Consider the following 6,138-nt stretch of genomic DNA (forward strand, 5'->3'; position numbering starts at 1 on the left):
CTATTGGGATTTCATAAAAATAAAAACCTTCTGCACAGTGAAGGAAACAATCAGCAAAATTAAAAGGCAGCCTTTGGAATGGGAGAATATATTTGCAAATGACATATCAGATAAAGAGCTAGAAGGCAAAATCTATAAAGAACTTACCAAACTCAACACCCAAAAAATAAATAAACCAGTTAAGAAATGGGCAGAAGGTATGAACAGATATTTGTCCAAAGAAGATATACAGGTGGCAAATAGACAAATGAAAAAAATCCTCAACATCACCCATCATCATGGAAATACAAATCAAAAGATAGAGATACCACCTCATACCTGTCAGAATAGCTAAAATTAACACAGGAAACAACAGTTATTGGAGAGGATGTGGAAAAAGGGGAATCCTCCTACACTGTTTGTGGAAGTACAAACTGGTCCAGCCACTCTGGAAAACAGTATGAAAGTTTCTCAAAAAATTAAAAATACAATTGTACTATTATGTATTTACCCAAAAATATAAAAATACTAATTCAAAGGGATATATGCACCATGATGTTTATAGCAGCATTATCTATAATAGCCAAATTATGGAAAGAACCCAATGTCTATCAACTGATGAAGGATAAAGAAAATGTGGTATGTATATACAATGGAATATTACTGAGCAATAAAAAAGAATGAAATCTTGTCATCTGCAACAACATGGATGGAGCTAGAATGTATTATGTCAAGTGAAGTAAGTTAGAGAAAGATAAATACGACATGATTTCACTCATACGTGGAATTTAAGAAACAAAACAAATTAGCAAAGGGGGAAAAAAGAAAGCAGAGCGGTAGGCAAACCAAGAAACAGACTCTCGACTATAGAGAACAAATTGATGGCTGCCAAAAGGGAGGTGGGTGAGGAAATGGGTTAAAGAGGTGATGGGGATTAAAGAGTGTATTTGTTGTGATGAACACCAGGATTGTATGGAAGTACTGAATCACTGTATTGTACACCTGAAACCAATACTACACTGTATGTTAACTGAAATTTTGATTTAAAAAAAAACCTTCACAAAATTCAATGTAAATTAATGAAAATCAAATAAAAAATTTTAAATAAACCAATTCTCAAAAAGTAGCAGAGTATCTAAGCTAGAATGGGTACAGAACAAACATTAATTCTCCCTAATCTTACAGATTCACTCTATATAAGAAGAATGGAGTATAAAGATCACTTTGAACACATGAATTTGTAAGTACTTCCTTGTGGCATAAAATTCTTTGGACAAATTTTCTGTTGAAAGCAATTTTGTTCAAAGGATTTTTCTCCTTATGGCTCTTTCAATTCTTCTGATTACATGAAGAGAAATTCTTCAATTTAGGATTCTATTTTATAATATTTCTACAATATTCCACTAACCTTACAACTTCTAAAAAGAAAGGGGTGCCTTGGGCTCAGACTACAGCTAGTTAACAAATAGCAGCAGAAGCAGCAGCCGGGAAGAGTAAGGAGGGGCTGGCTCAGTCTTGGTGAGCAGGGAGGCATTAGAAGAGGTCATACTGGGCTAAAAGCTAGATGTCCCTGGTTTGGGCTTTGCCACTTACCTTCCTAGGACATGTGATGTCCTCTAAAACATCAGTGGTTCCACTACATGGTCTGTCACGTATCTTCCAGCACCCAAACTCTAATACATGGATATTCAAATCTCAAGTCCTAAATCCTGAAATCTGGAGGACTTCCTATGTATAAAATGTAGAGAAGTTCAGAGAAGTGAAATGACAGGCTGGATTAAGGTAGTAGAATTCAAGCTAGATATTGAAGAATAAGCAAGAACTAGAAAAATAAGTATGGTCTAGGGCATAAGAGTGGAAAGTAAAAATAATTTTTCATAAAATATGAAACCTTTTTGATTAGAGGGAAAGGTTTATTATAGATAGTATTAGGAAATAAAACTGTAAGTTATAAATTGACCAGAATGTGGTATATTCTGAGCAGCAAGAACAGAACTATGTCAATATAAGATAATGATAAGTTCTTGAAGAATTAGAGAAAGGGGTTCCTGGCTGGCTCAGTTGGTGAAACATGCAGCTCTTGATCTCAGGCTCATGAGTTCAAGCACCATGTTGGCTTGAACTCACATTATTGTTGGCTAAGTAATCTGTAAGAAAGCTTCCAAATTCCCTGGTTATGAGATGAACAATCCTTAAAAATTGAGGTGTTGGGGCGCCTGGGTGGCTCAGTGGGTTAAGCCGCTGCCTTCGGCTCAGGTCATGATCTCAGGGTCCTGGGATCGAGTCCCGCATCGGGCTCTCTGCTCGGCAGGGAGCCTGCTTCCCTCTCTCTCTCTCTCTGCCTGCCTCTCCATCTACTTGTGATTTCTCTCTGTCAAATAAATAAATAAAATCTTTAAAAAAAATTGAGGTGTTTATACCATTAGATTGATATTGTAAAGCAATCAGTTGAATGGGGCATAGTTCCCCAAAAGGGAGAGAAAATAGAATCATCTCCATCTGTACATCCCCATGGAAAGAATGCGTAGGAAAGCAGACTTCCCTTGATTATGTAAGACTATATAGCTGTTTACAACCATAAATACATCTCCTTATGGGTTTGGATATGCACATTTGGGAGTAAGGGCAGGAAGTTTAAGTATCACTTCGTGGAACAGAAAAAAATGTATTTGGAGTTCTAGGAATTTAACAATCCTGGAAGGAAAGAGTGAGAAGCAGAGAGTGATAGAAGGAAAGGGAGAACTAGGCACTAGTTAGAAAAAAATATATGAGATCCCCTTAATGGAGGCATGTCTCCAAGACATAAAAGAACATGTGATTTCACATTGTTCCCCACTTAATGTTTTGGGCTTTAAAGTAAAAAGCAAAAACAAAAAACAGTCATTTCCCTTTCAAAGACTGGAACTGTTTTGGAAATAGACATAGGAGTCAGACAGGTCACCAAAATATTGACTGTATCAGTGGTGAAGTTGGACTAATAAATATGACTTGACCTGAAGCCACAATTGGGATTTCTAATGCTTCTCTCCAAGTCTAGAATTCAGATACTTCCTCTGCCATCCCCCAAAACAGTAGCAAACACAGCCTGCAAAGTTACTTGACTAGGTGTGGAGAGAATCACAAACTCACATAAAATGAACACTAGTCATAAGGCAGGAGACTGGTTTCCAGATCTGGCTCCAGAAGGCAGGAATGAATCCAGACCCATGTGTGCTTAGCACAAAAAATTTAGAATAGAATATATATACTGTGGACTGGCAGATCCAAAGGAGAAGGAGGAAGAAATACCATTCCATCCAGGAAATAAAAAATGAAATCATAGACCATATGCCTGCCTCAGTGTAACAATCCAAATCCTCTTCCCATAAGGAAAAAAAAAATGCTATTATTCTCTTAGCATGTGATTGACTCATAATTTAAATATCCTATATGAAGAAACCTCTGTCACCATTGTGATCAGAAATCTCTTTCCCTGGATAACTCAGAGTTGTTCAGTGAAATTCCCAGAAAAGAGGAAAATCTGGGATGGGATGTTAAAAAGAAAGAAAGAACATCCAATTAGTATCCCATTTTCTTAACTTGACATTCAACCTGTGAGGAATACAAGGAATTTCTATCATTGACAAATTTAATGTGGGAAAAGAGAAATCTGTTTATTTTATAGCTTTACGGAAACAGTGTTACTCATTCAAATGTGAATACATCTTGGCTTAACACAGCCAATAAAATGTGTGTCAGAGATGGAATGAGACTAGGATAGGGAATTATTAACACAGTAAAGGTAAATTCTCCTGAGATCCTAAATGCACAGCCAAACAATTAATACTGCATAACAGAAAGTGTTATCCACTGGAATCAATTATTATTCAAATTTCACCAACTATTTTCCTTCTGGGGCTAAGATCTAAAAACTAAACTTTATAAAAACTGTATTTTGAAGTTTAGTATAGGCTTTTTAATATATATTAAATGTTTTATACAGAAACAATGCATAGTAATTATATTTACCAAAAAAATTACCAATTTTGCAGTATTGCTATATCAACCTGGAGATCTTACAAAAAAGTGAAATAAAAATTAATACCACCAAATCTGGAATGATTATATGATAATTAAGGACATGGGGAAGAGTCAAGCAAAAAGGCACCAGCATTATTGGCCCACATATCCCCAATCTGTATATAATCAAAGAGGAAACTAAAATTAAAAGCTATGTAATAATAAATGTCAACTATATCAATGAAATAAAATAGGCTATCTACAATGGAGTATGTTATGTTAAAACTGTGGGAAAAAAAACAAACAAACTTGTGAGACACAGCCAAAATAATATCCAATGTACTTGTTGTAGTATTTATTCATAAACAACAATAAAATAAAAATAAATTAGCCTACAATCAACATAAGAGGCTAGAAAAATAATTGCGTTATAAATCTAAAAATAATGGAAGCAATGACTAATAATAAAAGGAGTTAATGAAATAATGAGCATTACCACCAATAATAATCAAAAACAGCAAAAATAGTTTTGAAATGTATAATTTCTGGGGTTAGCAAAGGTATAGGGAGAAAACTTTGTCTTACGTCATATAATCCCTCAAATAGAAACATAAATACCTCTAACTGTTCACCAATGAGGGAACTCTTAAATGACAGTTAATCCATATTAAAAAATTATATTATTTAAAAGAACAAAAAAATAAAAATGGTAATAGGTAATTAAAAGAAGAGCTAATTCTACATGAACTACTATACACTAGGTTTCCTAACTTCATCCATGCACTTATCATCTTTAGGATTGCTGTCATGTTCATATACCCACTCTACAATTTTCTTAACATGTTTAAATATTTCTAAATATATGTTTACATTTTCTAAATATATGTTTAAATCTTAATATATGTTTATCTTGAATAAAGAAAAACCACCCTGCTTTTCTAACAGTAGTATCTGTGAAATCATATGTCAGTCAACGACTACATTTTTTCAAAATTCCTTGTCCCAGCAACAGATAAGCAAACCCAACCCTTTTGAATGCCCTACGTGAGCCTGTCTGCTTGAGCAGGATTTAATTTAGACCAATTTAGCAAAGTCCTTTCTGATTTGTGACCAGCCAGCTTCTGCAGAATGTCTATTCAGTCTGAGTTGATGGAGACAGTGGCCCTTGAGACTGAACCAGCCAAATGAAAATCTGTAAAGGCAGACTAGCAATAAGCAGAAATTGCTATGAGACACCAGAGCAGCCCCCTACCTTCCTTTTTATGAAGAGTATTATAAATTCTGTAAGGGATATAGATGGAAAATAAGTCAAGGGCATACATTTATCTCTAATTCCATGGGGGTCCTTTTGCAGGACCCGTGAAGCATCATTCCTTTCTGTGCCAGCAGGGACAAGTAGAGGGGGACTGTTACAAATACTCATCTATTTTCATGGAGCTGCATGTGCCCAGGTCTTACGGGGAGATTTTCCCAATCCCTCTGGCAAAGATGAAGCACCTTTCTTTTAATCTAACTCCAATTTTTATTGAGGGAGTAATAGCACCTCCTCAAATATCATGCAAATGCCAATGGGGATCTGAGTCCCTCAGGTTTCTCCAACTTTCAAAGGTTTTGGACAAACCTCTGTTTAGCCACTGTGATATGTCATTATTTGGGGTTAAAATGATAACCATTTACTAATTCAGTGAGTCCATCAGTCAAAAACAATTTTCTGAGCACAAACTCTACAGGATGGGTGTATACTTTGTTTATTTGAAGCCCCCAAGATAGAATTCAGGGAGAGGTAGAGGGCAATAGAAGAGAGGTCAGCAAGGGAACCAGGACAAGACTGCCTCAGATATATTTCTTAATGCTCAGCCCCTACCAACTCCAAATAATCACATTTCCATGGAGTTGCCAGCATAACAGCTCCATACTGTATCTTGTACAACATATTAGTTTCATAAATGTAAACTTATCTCATAATATTCCTGAGAAAATAGAGTGATGGTGTAGGATACTGCCTAAAAGGGCAAAGTCTAGACACATGTGATAAAATGCCTCTTGTAAGGATGTTACTTGTTCAGAATGCAACATAGTTACCCTCCTACTGAAACTCTTAATTTAAATATATTTTCTGGTCTTCTATTTCCAGTTCTCTGGGTTTCTGATGAGTACTGG

The sequence above is a fragment of the Mustela nigripes genome, chromosome 14 (genome assembly GCF_022355385.1).
Source record: "Mustela nigripes isolate SB6536 chromosome 14, MUSNIG.SB6536, whole genome shotgun sequence".
NCBI classification, from domain to species: Eukaryota; Metazoa; Chordata; class Mammalia; order Carnivora; family Mustelidae; genus Mustela; species Mustela nigripes.